Source organism: Helianthus annuus, chromosome 3, assembly GCF_002127325.2.
Source record: "Helianthus annuus cultivar XRQ/B chromosome 3, HanXRQr2.0-SUNRISE, whole genome shotgun sequence".
Taxonomy (NCBI): Eukaryota; Viridiplantae; Streptophyta; class Magnoliopsida; order Asterales; family Asteraceae; genus Helianthus; species Helianthus annuus.
The window spans coordinates 104,209,323-104,233,560 of NC_035435.2; the positions used below are offsets into that span (position 1 = coordinate 104,209,323).

The 24,238-nt window shown below is 40.6% G+C and overlaps 1 long non-coding RNA gene across 1 annotated transcript; it reads left to right on the forward strand.

Moving 5' to 3' along the window:
• Window positions 1-17,656: 17,656 nt before the first annotated feature.
• On the forward strand, window positions 17,657-18,018 carry LOC110927889. The gene is made up of 2 exons (XR_002585980.1): window positions 17,657-17,737; window positions 17,838-18,018. It is a non-coding gene; the product is annotated as an uncharacterized LOC110927889 (long non-coding RNA).
• The last annotated feature ends 6,220 nt before the right edge of the window (window positions 18,019-24,238 follow it).

A 24,238-nucleotide genomic window follows, 5' to 3' on the forward strand; every position in this document is an offset into this window, starting at 1 on the left:
GTGGAAATCTTTTATTTTATATAGACAGTAAAATAATGCCAAGACACCACGGACAAACGATAAGGAAGAATCACCTTCAACATAAGAAACTAGTAATTAAAGTCATTAATACAAAACCAATTAAAAAGTGCAAAAGATTAAAAATAAAAAGTATTACACTAAACACTTGTCTTCACCAAGTGATGTAACCAAGTGATGTAAGAGACTTAGGCAAACGTGGCCTTTGACTGTCAAGAACTCTTACGATCAATCTTGGATCCCGAGACGACTCACACACTCTATGATGGACAATGGATGATGGTGGTGGATGATGGTGTTGTGATGGTGGTGGGTGGCGGGTGAAGTGTGAGAGAGGTGATGTGCCAAGGGATGAGTTGCAAGAGCTCCAAGCACTCCTATTTATAGGCTGAACAGAAGTCCGGGCACGGCCCCGTGTCCACTGAGCACGACCCCGTGTCCATCCTCCTCTCTTTCTTCATTAAATGCAGTTTGTCTGCATTAGTTGACCACGCCCCCGTGTCCGCTGAGCACGACCCCGTGTGCAGAAGCATATCTGTACTATCAAGATTTGCCTGGATTCCGCGAATCTTATAGTTGACCACGGCCCCATGTCCGCTGAGCACGGCCCCATGGTGGGCGATGGAAGCTTCTACAACTTTGTCTTTTCTGCTGACACTTGGGCACGCCCCCGTGCTCACTGAGCACGGGGCGTGTTCAGTCTGCTGTCTTCTTGTTTTGCTTCGGAGGATGCTGTCGGGAGGTCGGGCATGCCACGTTTGCTCCTTTTCTTGTACTTATGTTAGATTTAGCTGCCTTTTTGCTTCTTTTGTCTATTTGAGCTCATTTAATCCTGAAAATACAAAAGGAAGACAAAAGCACACTTTTTCCAACATTAGTACTAAAAAAGGGTTAGTTTTATGCCACAGTTGATGTAATTTATATGTTGCATTTTGTGCACATCAATAAGAATCTACTAAATCACTTTCAATATATGGAAAATATGCTTTACTAGTCGTTTAAATTTTATTTTTAGGAAAACTCATAAATGCATTCCTTTAATTGAATAATTATAAGGGTTCTGACCGGAAAAAAAAATGTGAGTTAAAATATGGTATCACACGTCTTAAAGTCTCAAAATTTTTGTAATACTTTATTTGGTAGTAAATTTGAAATCTGATTTGTAGACAAGACAAGAAAAATTGTTATCTATAAGTTAACTAATTTTTATTTTAATAAGGAATTAGAACTATAATGAAGAAACATATGCTAGAAGATATAAAGTTGTTGTTGTTTATGTTGTTGTTGTTATTATTATTATTATTATTATTATTATTATTATTATTATTATTATTATTATTATTATTATTATTATTATTATTATTATTATTAGATATCATTTTAATATTATAAAATAATATATTAATATATTAATCATAATAAAATAACATTTTAGCTCAATTATTAGAAATTAGATTAGAAAACAATAATATAATATAATAGCAACATGTTTTACTGATATCTATGCAAATATGAAATTTATATGTTAAATTCGATTTGTTAATAAGATAATTATATTTGTGTTACTTAAATTAATTAATAAATTATTAAAGTTATAGGGTTTGATAGGATGAGGATTATTACAAAGCACTATTTATTGCGAGAACAAAAAAAACAACTCTAAATCACTAAATTCTGTGATTTAAGGTTCATATTTTTTGAATTTTATGTTTCTTACATTCATATGTGTATGATATATATATATATATATATATATATATATATATATATATATATATATATATATATAGGGAGAGGATCATGAGAAAACTAGATATAAATGAGAAAACTAGAAAACTAACTAAAATCCACTAAAAAGGAGAGGGAGGGAGACTTTTAATGAAGGAGGGGGGACTTTTAATGAAGGAGGGGTAAAATTGGAACAAAAAATATATAAATTTTCAAACATTTCCCATTTCTCCATACGTTATCATTTTAAAACAAAAATGGCACCATAAGATCACAAATTTTCTTATCTTTCATTCAAGTATATTCGAGCATATTTTTTATGACATAAAAAAAGATTTATGGTGTCGTCTTGTTTTCTCCACTATTATTATAGTAGTGCACATGTGCAATGTAACATGTACTACAATTGCATTACATGCTTAAAATTAGCTTTTTGAGTCTAGTTTAGCTTTTAGGGTTAGTTTTTTTGGAGGTTTAGGATTAGGATTAGGTTTTTGGGTGTGGGGGGAGGGGGGTTTAGGTTTTTTTTTGGGGGTGGGGGGGGGGGGGTTTAGGTTTTTTTTTTCGGGTTTATGTTTAGGGTTTAGTTTTAGGTTTTTGGGGGGTGGGGGGTGGGGGGGTTTAGGTTTTTGGGGGTGGGGGTGGGGGGTTTAGGTTTTTGGGGGGTGGGGGAGGGGGGTTTAGGTTTTTTTTTGGGGGGGGGGGGTGGGGGGTTTAGGTTTTTTTCGGGTTTATGTTTAGGGTTTAGTTTTAGGTTTTTGGGGGGTGGGGGGGGGTTTAGGTTTTTGGGGGGTGAGGGTGGGGGGTGGGGGGTTAGGCTTTTGGTGGGAGGGTGAATTTAGGTTTTGGGGGGGTGGGGGTGGGGGGGGGGTTTAGGTTTTTGGGGGGTGTCGGTGGGTGGTGGGTTAAGTGGTTTAGGCTTTCCGTATTAGTGCACATGTGCAGTACAACAAAAAAAAATTTTTTTTTTTTTTTTGAAAATTTTTTTCCATACATATAAAGTAGCGATTTTTTATTAAAAAATTGTAAAAAAAAAAAAAAATTTTTTTGGTATTTTTTTTGGTTTTTTTTAGGTTTTTTAGTTAGTTTTTTGGTTTTCTCATTTAAACTAGTTTTCTCATGATCCATCCCCTATATATATATATATATATATATATATATATATATATATATATATATATATATATATATATATATATATATATATATATATATATATATATATAACCATATATTTTTACCTACACATAGCCTACTGTTAGGATCTAAGTTTGAATTGTTTATGTTTTAAAGAAGACCAATGGAAGAAGATAATAAGATGAATAATATGCAGTGGAATGAAGAAAACTTTATAACACAAACAATGGAATATCTGCTTTCATCATGAATACTTTTTTATTGAATGATTGTTTTTACACAATGCTTCAGGTATGCATATGCAATCTCCCCCTCAGCCTGAGATCACAATGTTTGTTCGTACAAAATGCAAGTGAGTGAAGTGATCTAATAGAATAGTACATGCAGTGTTTATTTATAGTACAAACCTAATCACTGTGGAATCTTTGCTGACGTCACCTAGACAATGACATCTAACAGTACTAACAACCTCTAAACTCTGCTAGCTAAACACTGTTACATTAATAAAGCACTGATTACAAAACACTGATGACTCTAAACTCTGATGGGCTCTATCCTCTGATGAAGCTTTAGCAGACTTTCTTCAAAGGGTGATCAGACCTTTGACTTCCATCAGACCTTTGACTTCATCAGTGGTTTAACTTCAACAGATTTTAGTATTGAGCAGACCTTAGAAGTTGTAGATGTTAGAATGCCTTTGTCATTAGAGGAAGAAGGAATCCAAAGCACTGTTATTCTGGATCAACTGTTGCAGAAGTATTTTTGGCTTTGTATCATCTGTTCTCAAGCTGGGATCCACATGAGCCAACAATCTCCCCCTAGAACAGATGATGCCAAAACCCTTCTTTATTTCTAATCTTTATTTTCTCAACAGCATTTCCCGGATTTTCCCTTTGAACTGTAGTTCAAAGTCTAAGGAATCCATATCTTCTTCATCCCTTTCCAATTGAAGGTTCAAAAGATCTTGAAGGTCATCTGCACTCAGACCATATGCATCCTTCCTACTTATCCTTTCAACATCTCCATTTGATTTGAGCAAAGTCAATACGTGGGCGTCTGAGGATGACTTCCACTTTAGTATTTTTGCATCAGACGGGTTTCTTGGGAGAAGAATTATTTATGATGAGTTTGGTGAATGAGGTCTGTTTGCCAACCTTTTGATGGTTTCTATTAAGTGAACAGTAAGTCGATCAGTAGCATCATTAGTGTGAGATTCAATCTGGCATTTGAGAGTCGTTTTTCTATATTCTTCAAACCTCTGCTCATCTTCCTCATCGGTCTGCCTTTGCCTTTTTAATTGATTCAAGGCATTTGTGGGTAAAATAGATGATAAGAGAAGCTTTTTGGAGGCTTGGGTCTATTGAGGCCTGCCAACAATGGTTGGAGGATAAACTGGCTTTTGAGGAACAGTTGGGTCTTTTGCTCTAAGTTCTTCTATCTTTTTGTAGGTCTCTTCAACATTTAGTTTTGACCATCTAGCTATTGATCTTGCAGACTCATAATCAGCAGCAACAAGCTCTGCTCTCATTATCACACCCCAACTGATGGCGGAAACATCGGGGCGCGGCACTAGGCGAACCAGATTGCTCAAGAGAATCCATAACAACTATTAAATGGCAATATTTAAAAGGTTAATTGTCCCATACCAATCAACAAACATTCCACAAATAATTATTAAAGATATCGTGTCTCAAAAGCAAAGCAAGTCCGACAACCTAGATTTCTATTAGTGTAGTTTCTAGACTGCCTATCTCGATTCTGCGTAACACAGCATAGCATCCTATCAACCTGTCACATACGTTAGAATAAAGTCAATACATAAAATGTAAAGGTGAGTACACAAGTTTGCATAACATATAGTAGTAAAATCGTTTTACGCATAACCAACATGCATCACGTAACATGCGAAGCAAGTAACTACCAAACTATGTTCACACTTAACCACGAGACGGCGTTGTAGAGTATGCGCGACACATGTTCAGCGAACACGTGAAGTAAAGTGATGTGATCCCTAGCAACCCCTGTCCACGACAGGGGATGAGTCCAAACTATAGTACTATCGTTACTTGAGGCGGTATAGTGTAACACTGTATAGTATAGTACAAGCATTCAAAGTACACGTATAGCATGCAAGGACGGTTAGCGTTAAAAGAGTTGCGTTGTGTGTTGTGTTTTCATAGATGGAAATGGGTTCGAGTATACTCACAGTAGGTGTTTAACAAGTAAACACAACTTGATTGGATTGAAAGGAGCGTGTTGGGTTAGCCTGAGCATGAAATCAAAAGCGTAAGCGTTGAACAGTGCGTAACAGAGTGTCGAATGGTAGAGGGTTCGGATGGTGATCTAAACAAATGGGGATAACCCATCCGAATGGATGGTCATCCAGTCAGATGGTCATCCGAACAGATGACCATTCGAACGGATGTCCATTCGAATGAGTGTGTTTGTTTGTAAATCGTTGAGATTCGAAGTTTTATTAAAACGTTTAGGTATTGAAAGTTATAAAGGGGCAGGTCATCCGGTCGGATGGTCATCCGAACGGATGGCCATTCGATCAGATGGTCTGTTGTTCGAAATTTGGTACAATTTTCTAAGTAACAAGTTTTCCGTTAATGGAGACGACGTGATGATGTGTCAAACAACGGAAACATACCAATATCAGTTCATTCGATCGGATGGGAATCGCCCCTTCGGAAAAACGACTGTTCTTGGTGAAATCTCATGTTTGACCCGTAAATCGGTCCATCTCTTTGGTGGAAATCCGTTCTCAAACTGGCTCTCAACTAAGGAACGAGTAGAGAGTCTGAGTGAGTCTAGATTCCATCGGTTTTGTGTAGGAAGTTGAAGAAAAGTTTGAAAACAGTTGAAAAGTGTTGGAATCTTGTTGAGATTATGTTAAAATATGTGAAATCCTTTTAGATCTAGCATCATTCTTGATCAAATGGTGTTTCTCAACAGTTTGCATAAGCAAACAGGTGAAAACCACCTTCAAGAGGTCCAAATCAATGATTTCAGAGAAAAAGTAAGTGCTTGTGTGTGATTTTGATGAAGAAGATGACGTAGAAGTGATTAGAGATGATGATTGTACAAGATTTATGGAGAAATACTTACGAAATAGCCTTGAATCGTAATGAAAAGTGGCTGAGAGCGACTTGAGTGCAGGTGGTCGGATGGAGGTGTCAAATCAGTGAAAGGGACGTGTACGGGTACTATTTATAGGGTGAAAGGAGAGTTAAGTCAGTGCGCGATGTTGTTCGGTCGAATGGGTTGTCCGGTCGGATTGCCATCCGATCGGATGGTCATCCGGACGGATGTCCATTCGATCGGATGTCCATTCGGACAGCCATGCTGTGCGAGTTAGTTTTCCAACTTTCGTTTCGTGCGTTAAGCGTTTCTGTTGCGTTTAATTGAGTTGCGAGTGAGCGTATAAGCGTGTAAGCATTGCGTTTATAACCACATAACATTTAACCAAGTAATCACACAAATAACACACATAACATAAATCCGCGTTTCGAGTTGCGTTGAGATTGTGTTGAGTTTGCGTTGCGATAGCATTTAGTTTAAACAACCGATAAAATGCGTTTAAATAGTAAGCGTTATAAATAGCGTTTAGTACGATAACTGCGTTTTGAATAAGCGTTGCAATAAGCGTTTAAAACGCGTTAAAGGTATAGTTTAAACCCTTTGCGATAATCGATACCTCGGGAATGCAAGTAATTAAGCGAGAAATGACAGATGACAGTAATGACCCAGAAAGTCGGGTTGTTACAGCCTCCCCTACTTTAAGGAATTTCATCCCGAAATTAAGGCGCAGGCGTAACAAAGAGATGTGGGTATTTAGCTTTCATATCACTTTCGAGTTCCCAAGTGAACTCGGCACCGCGTTTGCCTTTCCACCGAACCTTCACTATAGGAATGCGAGAGCGTCGAAGTTTCTTGGTCTCTCGATCCGTGATTTCTACTGATTTTTCCACAAAGTGTAGAGTTTCGTTCACTTGCAAATCCTCAAGAGGGACATGCAGGTTTTCTTCAGCTAGGCACTTCTTGAGGTTCGAGACATGGAAAGTCGGATGTAAATTGTTGAGTTCCTCCGGCAGTTCGAGTCGGTAGGCCACTTTGCCAATTTTTTCCAGAATCTTAAAGGGTTTCACGTATCGTGGTGCTAGCTTTCCTTTCTTGCCAAATCGGATCACCCCATTCCAAGGTGAAACCTTTAGGAGTACGTGATCACTAACTTCAAACTCAAGGGGCTTGCGGCGTTTATCGGCATAACTCTTTTGACGACTCTGAGCTTTCAAGAGATTGTTTCGTATTTGGAGGATCTTGTCAGTCGTTTCTTGTAATAACTCAGGACAGGTGATTTGAGCGTTTCCGATCTCGTGCCATACAATAGGCGATTGACATTTTCTTCCATATAATGCCTCAAAGGGTGCCATTTGAATACTAGCGTGATAACTGTTGTTATACGAGAATTCGACTAAAGGTAAATGCGAATCCCAATTACCACCAAAATCTATAACACACGAGCGAAGCATGTCTTCAAGGGTGCGAATCGTGCGCTTAGTCTGACCGTCGGTCTAGGGATGTAATGCGGTACTGAGATTAAGAGTAGTACCGAGAGCGGATTGAAATGTCTCCCAGAGATGCGAAGTAAATCGACCATCGTGGTCAGAGATGATGTCACGAGGTGTCCCATGTTGACAAATGACTTCGTCGTTATAGATTCGTGCTAATCGTTCAACCTTATAGTCTTCTCGTATCGGTAGAAAGTGAGCGGATTTCCTAAGACGATCAACGATAACCCAAATGCTATCGTGACATAATGTCGTGCGAGGGAGTTTCGTAATAAAGTCCATAGCTATACTCTCCAATTTCCATATCGGGACCTCGGGTTGTTCGAGTAAGCCAGAGGGTCGTTAATGTCCGGCCTTAACCTTCGAGCAAGTTAGGCATTTTGAAACATAGAGAGTGATATCCTTCTTCATTCCTGGCCATCAATACCTGGAACGGAGGTCCTGGTACATTTTGTCGGCACCGGGATGAATGGAATATCGGGATTTGGGGGCTTCAGTCAACAAAATCTCTCAGAGATTATTGCGACTATGTATCCAAATGTGGTTGAGATGGTGAAAAATACCATTCGGTTTATTCACTAATTGGTTTTCGGTTTCGAGAATTCTTTCTTCCTTCAAAGTGCTTTCGAGAAAACAAGCGTGTTGAGCGTCGCGGATGAGAGCTTCGAGGTTGTGTTGGGCTTGAACATTACGAACATTATGTAAATAGCTTCGTCGGCTAAGAGCATCGGCAACGACATTTGCTTTGCCTGGGTGGTAGCGTATCTCACAGTCGTAGTCGTTGAGAAGTTCAACCCATCTGTGTTGGCGCATGTTCAGCTCTTTCTGGCCATGATGTGTTGTAGGCTCTTATGGTCGGTGAAGACCGTACACTTGGTACCATAAAGGTAGTGTCGCCAAATCTTTAAAGCGAAAACAACTGCATCGAGTTCGAGATCGTGGGTTGTGTAGTTCTTCTCGTGGACCTTGAGCTGGTACGCGATAACCTTGTCCCTTTGCATAAGGACACAGCCAATGGGATCCACTTTTTCTCCTGTGAAGCCCTTGATGGGGGCGTGAATTGGTCTGAGGAGTGCCCGGTCTTCTCGCTGCATTCGATTGAAACAGTGCTCGTAGATGATATCTTCCGAACTTCCAGTATCTATCAATATTCTCTTCAAATGATAGTCTCCTACCGCCGTAGTGACCATGAGTGGCTCTGTGCTTATCCGGGTTTCCCGTTGTCTAGGACCCGCCCGGATATCAACTGATATCCATGCTTCGAGGATTTCGAACCCCCGCTTTGTTCCTCTTGTTTCTTCCACATATACCATGTTCATCTCCCACTTTTTACTAACTTTTCCTTCTTCTTCCTTTATCGTTATTGGCCCCTGCTTGATGTCCTTGACCAAATGTGCTAATTTGACGGATTTAACATAGTATTCGATCTGCTTCTTTAGCTGGTAGCAGTCGTTTGTGTCATATCCGCGCCCCTTATGGTACTCACAGTATCTGGATGAGTCCTTCCTGGTAGAATCTTTCAAGGGCTTAGGCGGATTAAGCTTAAGGTTTTCAGATGCTAAGATTTCTGCGAGCGTCTTGCTTAAAAAGGGTAGTCAGTTTTTGTTCCACTCGTGGAATAGTCGCTTCTTGACGACGTGTTTCTAGGCTGATCATAACTTCCCTGAGATTCGGTGTGAGTTTCTCGAGAGAATCTTCCGCTCTGGGTTTTTATTCCACCCCCCCCCTGACGATCAGACTCTTCCGCCGGGCGATATGATTCCTTTTCTTGTTAGCCGCGTAACTGGCTATTATCGATTTTTCCTGCCGGACATAAACCTTGGCTATCCTCATGATCAACTCGATCGTGTCGGGGATGCCATTTCTGTCATGTAATTTCCTAAGAGTTCGTCATCGTTTACTCCCTGTAGGAATGCCCCGCAAGCCAGGTCCTGGGTTAGGCCAGGAATGCCGATGCTCTCCTTGTTGAATCTAGTCAAGAAATTTTCGACTGTTTCGTTGTCTCGCTGACGGATGTGCAAAACCTCTGTTCTATCTTTCGTATGCCTCCGCTGTTGGCTGAATTTATGTGAGAACTCCGTCACCAGCTCTTCGAAGTTGTCTATTCCCCCCACCGGGAGACTATCCCACCAGACTCGCGCTGACCCAACTAATGTTTGTACGAACATTTTACACCACATGGGCATAGGCCATAGGGCGACTTTCCCTGCACTTCTGAACAAATTGATGTGGTCATCCGGATCAGATGTCCCATCATACTTTCCCACGGTGGGTGGCATTTTTGGCTTTTCCTTGATAGGAGCCTCAGCTATGCGTCTCGAGAACTTAGACCTAAACATAACTTCCGCCAGCTTATAAGGCCTGGTCAGTTCGTCATCCTCTTCGAAACCTACCGGTATCAATACAGGCGCGCCCTGGGAGGCCGGGGGTGTTACCGTTTGGATCGGTGCCGGGGAACTTGCGTGGCCGAAGTTCAATGGTTGTCAGGTACTGCCCGAGTTTACCGTTGGCATTGTATTTTGCCCATGCACGGCGTATGGGGTATAGCCCCCGTGCCAGAATGTGTGTGGGGGGTATTGGAATCCCCAGGGAGTCATCTGGCTTCCCTCGGTTATAGCCCCGTACACAGGAGGAGACGCGTACCCGTACGGTGGCACTTAGTAATACGGCGGAATATAAGCTTGGTTTCCAGGTGTGATCAGGGTGTTTAAAGCTGCTCGGGGCATCCTCACTGGCTGATGAGGCGGCGTCGATATGGCTGTTGTGAGAGTAGCCGTGAGTGCCGCTGAATACAGCGTGAAAGGTAGGATGACGTCCCGTCTGCACTCGTGTATACCGGTTGTGTCGTCCTGTAGTAATGGTTTCGAGACCCCGCGGCCGGTGTGAACAGCGAGGAACCCGCGCTTAATGGTACTCCTTGTGTGAGATCCACGGAAGACGTTATTCCCGCCATAGTAACTGTTGGAGAGAGAGAGAGAGAGAGAGAGAGAGAGAGAGAGAGACTCGTTCTTGATGAAGTTGTGTCCACTTGTCCCTGCTCGTAACCCGGGGGCAATTCTGCATCAAATTCTGGGGTCAAACACCTAGTTACTGTGGGGGCGGTGAGCGTTGTTGTGATGCCTACTGTCGTCATACCCCCTCCTTCCGAAGTTAACGTCATGCTAGAGTTCACAGAACCGTCGTTCGGAGCACTTATCGTGGTAATAGGTTTCGTTAGTACTTGCCAGGTCCCACGAATGGCGCCAATGTAAGAACTGTACCTGAGCACGTCTACGGATTCGGTAACTGGATGAGAAGTGATCCAACCTTCATTCTGCAAAACAGAACACTGTTAGGACTCGTTATAGGAATGGGGTTATTCCTGTAACCACCCTCCGGCGTAAGAATAAGTATTCGTTGCGGGAGTAAGGAAAAAGAGTAGAGAGAGTTGAGAAGAGTATGAATGAATTTACCTTTGTGATGAACTCCTCTATTTATAGTTATGGCTATTAGGGTTTCCCCATCTTTTAGGAAGTCTGTTAGGCGACTCCTAATTTACAGGAGATATTGCCGAATGAAGATATGCTCGAATATCTTCCTTATTCGTGTTTTGTCAACGGGTTGTATTTGACCCGGAATGACCGAGTCGAGTCATTCCTCCACAAGTGGTGTGCTACACAACTAAGATGTTGGCGTTCAAATTCTAAAGGTGCAAGTATTGGTGTACTTTTCTAAGAAGATCTAGGAATTGTTGTTCAAAATAAAAAGTTTATTATTAATTTGAAAATGTTTATAATTACTTTTCCACTTGAAAATGGCCACATTCGTTGCTCCCATTCACTAGACATTCCTGGCGAATGGGGCTTCATTCGCGGAACCCTTTGAAAATTGTAATATATGTAACCAAACTCTAATTTAAACTTTCTAGACACATTATAAACACCATACAATCGACATACCATATCACTAGGCTATAAACATTATCTTGTATCAACAAGAACCCCTAGAAAACTCATGGACCCTAAGGGATAAATGAAAATACTCAATCGCTTACCATTGAGTAATAAATAATAGATGATGGACATTAAAATCTAAACACGTTAACTCTTTTTCTTTTATGAAAAATGTTAAAATGAAACTCGTATATTTGTTTTCACACCTATCAACCAAACCCACCTTAAAATCTAAACACGTTAACTCTTTTTCTTGTCAGTCGTTTCTTGTAATAACTCAGGACAGGTGATTTGAGCGTTTCCGATCTCGTGCCATACAATAGGCGATTGACATTTTCTTCCATATAATGCCTCAAAGGGTGCCATTTGAATACTAGCGTGATAACTGTTGTTATACGAGAATTCGACTAAAGGTAAATGCGAATCCCAATTACCACCAAAATCTATAACACACGAGCGAAGCATGTCTTCAAGGGTGCGAATCGTGCGCTTAGTCTGACCGTCGGTCTGGGGATGTAATGCGGTACTGAGATTAAGAGTAGTACCGAGAGCGGTTTGAAATGTCTCCCAGAGATGCGAAGTAAATCGACCATCGTGGTCAGAGATGATGTCACGAGGTGTCCCATGTTGACAAATGACTTCGTCGTTATAGATTCGTGCTAATCGTTCAACCTTATAGTCTTCTCGTATCGGTAGAAAGTGAGCGGATTTCCTAAGACGATCAACGATAACCCAAATGCTATCGTGACATAATGTCGTGCGAGGGAGTTTCGTAATAAAGTCCATAGCTATACTCTCCCATTTCCATATCGGGACCTCGGGTTGTTCGAGTAAGCCAGAGGGTCGTTAATGTCCGGCCTTAACCTTCGAGCAAGTTAGGCATTTTGAAACATAGAGAGTGATATCCTTCTTCATTCCTGGCCATCAATACCTGGAACGGAGGTCCTGGTACATTTTGTCGGCACCAGGATGAATGGAATATCGGGATTTGGGGGCTTCAGTCAACAAAATCTCTCAGAGATTATTGCGACTATGTATCCAAATGTGGTTAAGATGGTGAAAAATACCATTCGGTTTATTCACTAATTGGTTTTCGGTTTCGAGAATTCTTTCTTCCTTCAAAGTGCTTTCGAGAAAACAAGCGTGTTGAGCGTCGCGGATAAGAGCTTCGAGGTTGTGTTGGGCTTGAACATTACGAACACTATGTAAATAGCTTCGTCGGCTAAGAGCATCGGCAACGACATTTGCTTTGCCTGGGTGGTAGCGTATCTCACAGTCGTAGTCGTTGAGAAGTTCAACCCATCTGCGTTGGCGCATGTTCAGCTCTTTCTGGCTCATGATGTGTTGTAGGCTCTTATGGTCGGTGAAGACCGTACACTTGGTACCATAAAGGTAGTGTCGCCAAATCTTTAAAGCGAAAACAACTGCATCGAGTTCGAGATCGTGGGTTGTGTAGTTCTTCTCGTGGACCTTGAGCTGGTACGCGATAACCTTGTCCCTTTGCATAAGGACACAGCCAATGGGATCCACTTTTTCTCCTGTGAAGCCCTTGATGGGGGCGTGAATTGGTCTGAGGAGTGCCCGGTCTTCTAGCTGCATTCGATTGAAACAGTGCTCGTAGATGATATCTTCCGAACTTCCAGTATCTATCAATATTTTCTTCAAATGATAGTCTCCTACCGCCGTAGTGACCATGAGTGGCTCTGTGCTTATCCGGGTTTCCCGTTGTCTAGGACCCGCCCGGATATCAACTGACATCCATGGTTCGAGGATTTCGAACCCCCGCTTTGTTCCTCTTGTTTCTTCCACATATACCATGTTCATCTCCCACTTTTTACTAACTTTTCCTTCTTCTTCCTTTATCGTTATTGGCCCCTGCTTGATGTCCTTGACCAAATGTGCTAATTTGTCGGATTTAACATAGTATTCGATCTGCTTCTTTAGCTGGTAGCAGTCGTTTGTGTCATGTCCGCGCCCCTTATGGTACTCACAGTATCTGGATGAGTCCTTCCCGGTAGAATCTTTCAAGGGCTTAGGCGGATTAAGCTTAAGGTTTTCAGATGCTAAGATTTCTGCGAGCGTCTTGCTTAAAAAGGGTAGTCAGTTTTTGTTCCACTCGTGGAATAGTCGCTTCTTGACGACGTGTTTCTAGGCTGATCATAACTTCCCTGAGATTCGGTGTGAGTTTCTCGAGAGAATCTTCCGCTCTGGGTTTTTATTCCACCCCCCTGACGATCAGACTCTTCCGCCGGGCGATATGATTCCTTTTCTTGTTAGCCGCGTAACTGGCTATTATCGATTTTTCCTGCCGGACATAAACCTTGGCTATCCTCATGATCAACTCGATCGTGTCGGGGATGCCATTTCTGTCATGTAATTTCCTAAGAGTTCGTCATCGTTTACTCCCTGTAGGAATGCCCCGCAAGCCAGGTCCTGGGTTAGGCCAGGAATGCCGATGCTCTCCTTGTTGAATCTAGTCAAGAAATTTTCCACTGTTTCGTTGTCTCGCTGACGGATGTGCAAAACCTCTGTTCTATCTTTCGTATGCCTCCGTTGTTGGCTGAATTTATGTGAGAACTCCGTCACCAGCTCTTCGAAGTTGTCTATTCCCCCCACCGGGACTATCCCACCAGACTCGCGCTGACCTAACTAATGTTTGTACGAACATTTTACACCACATGGGCATAGGCCATAGGGCGACTTTCCCTGCACTTCTGAACAAATTGATGTGGTCATCCGGATCAGATATCCCATCATACTTTCCCACGGTGGGTGGCATTTTTGGCTTTTCCTTGATAGGAGCCTCAGCTATGCGTCTCGAGAACCTAGACCTAAACATAACTTCCGCCAGCTTATAAGGCCTGGTCAGTTCGTCATCCTCTTTGAAACCTACCGGTATCAATACAGGCGCGCCCTGGGAGGCCGGGGGTGTTACCGTTTGGATCGGTGCCGGGGAACTTGCGTGGCCGAAGTTCAATGGTTGTCAGGTACTGCCCGAGTTTACCGTTGGCATTGTATTTTGCCCATGCACGGCGTATGGGGTATAGCCCCCGTGCCAGAATGTGTGTGGGGGGTATTGGAATCCCCAGGGAGTCATCTGGCTTCCCTCGGTTATAGCCCCGTACACAGGAGGAGACGCGTACCCGTACGGTGGCACGTAGTAATACGGCGGAATATAAGCTTGGTTTCCAGGTTTGATCGGGGTGTTTAAAGCTGCTCGGGGCATCCTCACTGGCTGATGAGGCGGCGTCGATATGGCTGTTATGAGAGTCGCCGTGAGTGCCGCTGAATACAGCGTGAAAGGTAGGATGACGTCCCGTCTGCACTCGTGTATACCGGTTGTGTCGTCATGTAGTAATGGTTTCGAGACCCCGCGGCCGGTGTGAACAGCGAGGAACCCGTGCTTAATGGTACTCCTTATGTGAGATCCGCGGAAGACGTTATTCCCGCCATAGTAACTGTTGGAGAGAGAGAGAGAGAGAGAGAGAGAGAGAGAGACTCGTTCTTGATGAAGTTGTGTCCACTTGTCCCTGCTCGTAACCCGGGGGCAATTCTGCATCAAATTCTGGGGTCAAACACCTAGTTACTGTGGGGGCGGTGAGCGTTGTTGTGATGCCTACTGTCGTCATACCCCCTCCTTCCGAAGTTAACGTCATGCTAGAGTTCACAGAACCGTCGTTCGGAGCACTTATCGTGGTAATAGGTTTCGTTAGTACTTGCCAGGTCCCACGAATGGCGCCAATGTAAGAACTGTACCTGAGCACGTCTACGGATTCGGTAACTGGATGAGAAGTGATCCAACCTTCATTCTGCAAAACAGAACACTGTTAGGACTCGTTATAGGAACGGGGTTATTCCTGTAACCACCCTCCGGCGTAAGAATAAGTATTCGTTGCGGGAGTAAGGAAAAAGAGTAGAGAGAGTTGAGAAGAGCATGAATGAATTTACCTTTGTGATGAACTCCTCTATTTATAGTTATGGGTGGCTATTAGGGTTTCCCCATATTTTAGGAAGTCTGTTAGGCGACTCCTAATTTACAGGAGATATTGCCGAATGAAGATATGCTCGAATATCTTCCTTATTCGTGTTTTGTCAACGGGTTGTATTTGACCCGGAATGACCGAGTCGAGTCATTCCTCCACAAGTGGTGTGCTACACAACTAAGATGTTGGCGTTCAAATTCTAAAGGTGCAAGTATTGGTGTACTTTTCTAAGAAGATCTAGGAATTGTTGTTCAAAATAAAAAGTTTATTATTAATTTGAAAATGTTTATAATTACTTTTCCACTTGAAAATGGCCACATTCGTTGCTCCCATTCCCTAGACATTCCTGGCGAATGGGGCTTCATTCGCGGAACCCTTTGAAAATTGTAACATATGTAACCAAACTCTAATTTAAACTTTCTAGACACATTATAAACACCATACAATCGACATACCATATCACTAGGCTATAAACATTATCTTGTATCAACAAGAACCCCTAGAAAACTCATGGACCCTAAGGGATAAATGAAACTACTCAATCGCTTACCATTGAGTAATAAATAATAGATGATGGACATTAAAATCTAAACACGTTAACTCTTTTTCTTTTATGAAAAATGTTAAAATGAAACTCGTATATTTGTTTTCACACCTATCAACCAAACCCACCTTAAAAGCATGTATAGTATTATATGGTATTCAAATAATATGATATACACAGCCTGTCATTTTAGCATCTCGTCCCTCCCTCACCAACCAACCATGCTCCTTATAAGTACAAGATGATAAAGGCGTCCCTCCCCCTTCAAGTTGATCCAACTCATCCATCTTCTTCTTCTACCGGGTGCAAGAATAGAGCGGTGCACACTTGCTTTATCGACCTTTGCACACAGAAGAGCTCTTCTGTTTCTAAACAAGGTACATAAGTGTTTTTTATAAATACATATTTGTGTGTGTATATCTTCTTAATAAGTTTAGAATAAAATCTTTTGATCAATGTGGTGCAAGTTCGCTATTTAATTTCTAATTTCTTACCTGATGAATGGTTTGCTACTTTTGAAAATTGATGTGTTTCTAGATCTGATTGTTTAGCAAAATTTCCCTCTCTTCTGTGTATATGTCTTTGATTTAGCTTCTAGGTGTTCTGACTAATCCAGAAGTGAATTGACGATTAAGGGTATAACACTATCTAAATACTTATTTTTGTGTTCTTGAATATATTTTTGATTCAGAAAAGAAGTAAACATATGTTGTTGCTACTGTGGAATTCCAAGGATGTATTCTTTATTATGCCACAGGTACACATTCATATTTAGTTCTTTATGCTTTCTGAACATGATCTCAACTTTGCTAAAAGTGTGAATTAAATAAGATGTATTTGTGAAAATAAAAAAGTAAGAATTTATGTAAAAACATATCTTTTTTGGTATTCATTTAAATGACTTAAGAAACTAGTACCTAAATTTTAATCCGTTTCTCTTTCTTTTTTTGGGTGAATTTGAATTTATTGTTTGGATCATATAGTAATAAAAATTTAAGTAAAACATTATATTTGAATAATTGTCGTCAGATCTTCTTTACACAGATTTGACCAGGAAAAGAATCCGTCGTTGGAATTGGTGATCTCGGAAATAAATGTGCATATATGGTAAAATCTCATTCTTATTTATTTACTTGTCAATTTGTTGGAGCTTCTCGCAATTATATTATTTTGGTATTGTTTTTTATTTGTTTGATATATACGTATCATATATGGTTTTTATTATATCACTTTCACATAAGCTTCTTTTAATACTAGTAGTTTGTAAATGTTAAAAACAAATACCCCTTTCCTAGCTACATTACTCCTTACACTTGAAGTTTTTTATGTGCTAATATGAAAATTGGTAAGTATCACACACAACTAGAAAAAGTGTCCACTGCAAAGAGAAGCTGAGTAGTTTCGAGCAAACTGCATGGTTAAATAAACCAAACACAACCTGACATCAAGGTCCGGTGACACCCCACAAAAGAATTCAATTGAAATTGTTACTATGCTTATAGTTGTAGGAAGGTTTCTTAAACTCCACCCATTAATTAAAATTGAAAGCCCAGGATGTTATCTTTTTCTTCACAAAACTTAAGAACACATTTAACCAATTCAGATCCATAGTGTGTGGAATCCACTGATGGATCTACCAAATGTATACGCAATGATCTAAATATCATTGATTTGTATTCGATTCACACAAACAAGTTTGATTACATACAAAATGAATTGACAATCTAGGGTTTGGAAGTTCGAGAGTGGTAGTTGTGTGGGAAAGGTTATGACAAATGGAAAGTGAGCCTCCTTATATCATCACCTATTTCCTCTGGACAGGTTTCTTTTGTGTTCTACACTAAACTTTTACCCTTTCTTAGTTTCTTAAAATCTATGTATCAACTATTCAGTGTACTGAGCAATATCTGTCTTTTGTCAGGCTAGTAGCTCCCAGAGAACTCAAGGAAGGACTTCGCTGATTGATTCGGAATCGTATAAGCATTACTACCCCTTGTTATTGTGTGGCACCTGGCAAAAATCTAGGGATTTCTGGTAAACGATGTGATGGAGATGAACGCCTGTGATAAATCAATCAGGACATCAAGACATGTGTTTATAAATTATTTACGTATAGGTCTATTTATGTGCATTTGATAATTAATGACTTTAAATATTTTTTTTGAATTTTTACTTAGACACGTATCTTAAGGGTTTCGAGATCACGAACACTTGCTGTATAAATAACTATATAGACATACACACGACACAGATTTGTATTAGGGTAAATTACACTTTTGGTCCTTTATGTTTGTATGAGATTGCAATAGATGCCCTTTAACTTCAATAATTTCAGTCACAACCCTTTATTTGAAAAACTCATTGCATCTTAGATCCATTAACACTAACTTGGTTTGTTTTAAACATTAAGCTTGGTCATATGCAACCCATGTGGGGGCAATAAAGTCTTTTTACCCCTGTATCTCCTTCCCCATTAGACCATGCGTAGTGGTTAGCTCAACAATGCCCCCACCATGGGGCATTTTCTACCATGTGGCAGTACAGTCAGCATGGGAGCGTTATTGAACGTTATTGCAAAAGTGTCGTAGTGGGAATAATAATGCCCAATAACGCCCCTTCCAATAATATCATAATTAATTTTTTTTAATTAAAAACATAAAATACTTCACTAAATAAAAAAATAAAATACTAGAAATAAAAAAAAAAAACCCGGAAAAAAGTATTTTTGAAACTTTAGGGACTGATTTAGCATTTTTGAAACTTGAAATATTAAAGGTTTTGAACTTTAAATCTTTTTTTTTAAATACAATTAAACTTTAGGGACTTAATGTGCAAAATCCTTTTCTAAAATCGCTTTCTTCTTTTCTTTCTTGAGTTACAACCTGCAACTTTCTTCTTCCTTTTATAATTAAAACTTCAAAAAAAAAACCTTTGCCAAAATCACACAAATATTATACACACACAAATATTATACACACATGGCAAGATTTTATTGGGCAAACAAATGAAGTTTTGGCGGCTTCGGCGTGATTTGAAGAACGCCAAAACAATTTTTGGCTCGGAAAACGCCCGAAAACGCCGGGCCGTAATGGGTAATGGGCTGAGGGCGTGTTTCGGCGTTTTTTTGAATTTTTTTTTATAAAAAACGCCCCACTACGGGCGGTCTTATAAACCATTCATATTCGCAGTGTGTTTGAACAAGTTTGCCCATTGACCGAGTTGAGTTATAAGACCACCCGTAATGGGGCGTGGTTTTTAAAAATTTTTCAAAAAAAACGCCGGATAACGCCCCCTCCCCCATTACACCCGGCGTTTCCGGGCGTTATTTTTGAAAAAAAATCAGTTTGGCATTTTAATTAAAACGCTGAAATTTTATTGGGGTGCGAGATTGGACCGTTGCCAAATGGTCAAATGTATTTATTTTTTTTTAATTCAAAAATTTACCCACTATATATATATATATATATATATATATATCAACCCATTTTCTCCTATTTTTTATAAAAAAACTCCTACTTTCTCCCTACTTTCTTCTATTTTTTTTTAAAAAAACCCACTTTCTCCTATTTTTATACAATCATGCATCCATTCCGACCCCCTTTTGGTGTCCCCGCAAGACCCACGAACCCGAACACAACCCAACCACAAAACCCGTATAACCTTCAAGACATGGACCCGAGCTTTTTAACGTACGCGGCTTACTTGAGTGGCGCCACTCCGTTTGTGCCTCCCACCTTCGGCTAGCCAGCGGGTCGCAACCGTCACAACAACAAGCCGAATCCGAACCCGATGTCGATGTCGTGTCGGAGACGCAACCCGAACCGGTGCAAGACAAATCAATACGCGGCAGAAGGTCGCATAAGAAGAAGGATAAGGACGAACCTCGACGTACAAAAACTACCATTAAATGGACGAAGGAGGAGGAATTCACGTTGACTCGGGCATGGCTCGACATTTCGGAGGACGAAGAAACCGGTAACTCTTATATTTTTTTCTTATTTTTTACTTTTATTTTTAACATACAACTTATATTTTTACTTTTTTTTTTAATTTGTAACAAACTTTCAAACGGGTCCCGTTTTTTAGGATAGGGTTCGTGCACTCTTTTTTAGCACGTGGAGTCAAGGCGAACATCGGGACAAAGATTCCATTTCTAGCAAATGGACCGACATTAACAACAAGTCTCACGCGTTCCAAGAAGTTTACCAACGTAACTACGATACTCGCCTGAGCGGTGAAAGTGACGTCGGTGTTTTAATAAGGACTTTGGAGGAGTTCGAGAGAACGAAATGCCCTTTCACGTACTATAAGTGTTGGGATCTACTACGAAAAAGTCCAAAGTGGGCGCTAGTTAATCCAATGACGACTAGTAGTAGACGTCGAGCTAAAAGGTCAAAAACATCATCCTCCGTTGACCCTTCAACTCCGACATCGGATGCCCGCAATGTCGATTTAAATGAGGTGGTGGACGTTGACGAGGAACTTGAAGAAGAGTTGACCCGACCCTCCGGTAGAAGAAAGGATAAGCGAACCGGGAAAAAAACGGTCGAGTCATCTTCCAATCTCGAGTTAAAGGAAGATTCGAGGAGATGAACCGTCGTCTCCAAGACATTCGCGACCTCGGCCACCAACGTTATGAGATTATGAAAGAACGAGTGGCCGAAACCAAAAAGTTTAACGAGATGCAAGAGGCGAGGCAAATGGAAAAGGACATTGAGTTTTTGTCCAAACCTATCGACCACCTCCAAGGCGATGTGTTGATCCTTGCGCAAATGCGTCGCCAAAAAATTCGAGAAAAATATGGACTCTAGATAATCTTCTTTTTTTTAACTTTATTTTTTTTTCGGTTTTTTTATTTTCTGTTTTTTTATTTTCTGTTTTTTTTTCAGTTTTTTTTATTTCAAGTAATGTAATTTTTATTTTAAATTAATGAAGTTTTTTATGTTTTAAATTAAAAAAAAAATAATTGGGAAATGATTGCATGGGCGTTATTGGAATAATGCCCCACTACACCACTTTATGCTATAATGCCCCATGCTGACTGGGATGACACGTGTCGAATAATGCCCCATGGTGAGGGCATTATTTTGATTTACCACTACACATGGTCTAACAAACAACCCCAAGCTGGGGGTTTGACCAAGCTTGGTCATCAAAAACCATGTTCACCAACCACCACTTCTGTTGCTGACACCCTCATCAAAAACCATTTTAGAACTGGCGGGAATATCAAGGCAAAAAAAGGGACACAGATAACCAAATGAATTAATATATGATAGTTAGAGAGTTGAATGAACAGTGATTATGTGATGATTCATCATCACAATTGTTTTAATGATGCCACGTTATCATTTAGCCTTTCTAATTCCCCCCCCCCACTCATCTCCTCATCATATGAACAATCTGATGAATTCATGGATCAATTTCAGTCAACTTTGTCTGAACTTTAACGGTGGCTAGAGGCGGTGTGGTTTTGATTTTGGGCTTAAAAGCAAAGTTGTACTCTCTCTCTTTCACTTGACCATCTGAGAATATGTTTCTCTCTCTAAACAACTTGTCGCCATTCAACGCCCATCTCCGCCGCACACCGTTGTTCTTTGTCCGCTGGGTTTTTTGGTTACCGGCGTTGATGAAGTCGGTGTGGTGGCGGTGGGTGTATCCGGCCAATGGAGCTCATCTCGTCGTCCCGCTATTCAACGCCCATATCCGCGGCTCACCGATGTTCTTTGTCCGCTGGGTTTTTTGGTTACCGGCGTTGATGAAGTCGGTGTGGTGGCGGTGGGTGTATCCGGCCTATGGAGCTCATCTCGCCGTCCCGCCGTTCAACGCCCATCTCCGTCGCTCACCGATGTTCTTTGTCCGCTGGGGTTTTGGTTACCGGCGTTGATGAGGTCGGTGTGGTGGCGGTGGGTGTGTCCGGCTTATGACGCTCATCTCGTCGTCTTTTTCGGCTTCGGTGTACCCATTGTACTACTTCTTTGTACGACGGTATATGTTTGCTACAGAGTCATAAGCCGTTGGCCAGTTTTGATGACGTCGGTGTAGTGGCGGTGGGTGTAGCACTACGCTGGTGGTGATGTAGTCGATGTTTATTTATGTATATGTAACTGATTAGTAACAAATCTATTAATCTGTGATGGTTGGGAACAGTATTTTCACGGTTGATAACGAGGTTAGTTGCTTTGCTGGGTTTGGATTTCGTGCTGGAGAAAATGTGTTACCTTTGGTGTGCCTTTTGTGTTGTACGATGGTTTTCTACACAATTGTGTGTCGGGGTTAATGTGGTTTTGGTTTGGATTTACAAACTCTGTGTGAAACATCAGATTTCGGTGTTAATGACACTGTGTTGTTGCTATCGGTTAATCCATCGGGTGTTGGTTTTGAGCCAACGTACGACTAATGCGGGTGCTATTTATGACGGTTTTTGGTATCTCTTTGTTGTTGACTGTAGCCGATGATGATGCTTTCAGGCCACATGGCATGGCAACTCCGGTTGCAGCCGTGTGGCAGGACTGAGCCGCACTTTGTTTATGATAGGATTGAGGAACTTGACGATGATGATGTTTTGATCTAAGTCTATTGGTTTAGTTTTTTTTTCTTTTTTAACTTCAATCTTACTGTTAAAAGCATAGTAATTTTGATTTTTTTTTTGGGTTTTGATCAACAAAAATCTTAGTTTGTCGCTACGGTGGTAGGTTGTTGTTCCGCCATGATGTATTCTGCCACTGCTCTGGTGGTGACGATGATGGTATAATCGTGGTTACCTGAGTCGCTTTGGTTTTTGTGCTTATGCGGTTACTATGGCGGTGGTGATACCTGTGGTGGGTCATTATTCTGGTATTAGTGCTCTTCTGTAAATCTGTTTAAAGGTTGTGATGATCGACATAAAAAGGGACACCGAAGATCGGAGTCGTACCTTGGCCGGGCAAAATCCAGATGGCATAGTTCATATATTGTGACTATGCAATTGGGTATTTGCATCCATGGTTTAATCCGGATCTGTTTTGTTCCTATTCCACAGTTAAGTATCTGAGCCTATTCATTTTGTTTCCGTTTATTGTGTCACAACTTTTTGGAGAAGTTGATAAAAAATCGTATCCCTTAAACTACCAAAACAGATGGTATTTATAGTTTCATTGTGTATCATATTAAGCTCAAAATAAAAAAAAAGAAAAAAATATAGGCTATGCCATTTATTTGCAGGCGTGTTGGCTTGAAGGTGGTGTTTCTACTTTCTAGGTTGTGGATCATGATAAATCCATGTAAAACAAGAGCCAAAAATCAAAGGGATGGTATGATTCCTGTTGCAATCAGCTACAATGAAGGAGAAGACACGGCTTTTAAGAGTGTAATCATTTTCACTTTATTTACATATTACATGTAGTTTATAAATTTTTACAACATGGGTTGCATTTACCGGTTTGTGTAATGTTTTTTGTTCAAATTTTGCACATTTAGGTATCTATTCAGATCCGGTTAAATATAGGTCGTGCTGATTTAAGAAAATCGTCTATCTTCGTTGTTTTGGCGTAGAGGAAGATTATTAAATAGGTCGTGATTATATAAGAGAAATCGTCTATCTTCGATGTTATATATGGAGTGGCAATATGATGATTTGCATCCACAATGAGGAGGTATCTGAGCCTATGAACACACATCTAACCAAAATCAGATGTGTTCATGTTGGAAGTTTACTTTTGATGGTACACATATATAACCAAATCAGATGTGTTCACATTGGAAGTTTACTTTTAATGATGTTGTTTTAGGTGCTTCTCTTTAAGAAATTGATTTGGGTTTATTTCTTTCCATCAATTTTGGTGCTTTATATTATCGTCACAAGTGCCGATACTCAATTGCGATTTTAATTTGAATGTAGTTGTTGGCCGACATCACGGATGGCTCAAATTTAATCTGGATGTCGGTGTCAGTCGACATCATGGTTTACTGCGCCGCAACGCGCGCGGGTTGTAAAAGCTAGTTAAAGAAAACAAAGAGATTAATTAAAAAAGAACCATAAAAAATATATTAATATTCACACAGCTATACATCCAAACAACTGAAACAAAATATGTTGTCTTTAAGCACCTACAACCCTAAATTTTCTTGAGAAAACACCTTACCATTGAGATTCGCATGTTGTTATTGCTTATCGATCCAAAATTAGTGGATTAGGGTCTGAAATCCGAAATGATTTGGGGATTTAGGGAGGGCAGCATACTGAAATGATTTGAGGATTCAAGTGTTATTATAGCTTATCGATCCAAAACTGTGAAAGAAACACTAAATTAGATCCTACACCGTAGTGGTAATGGTGGAAGC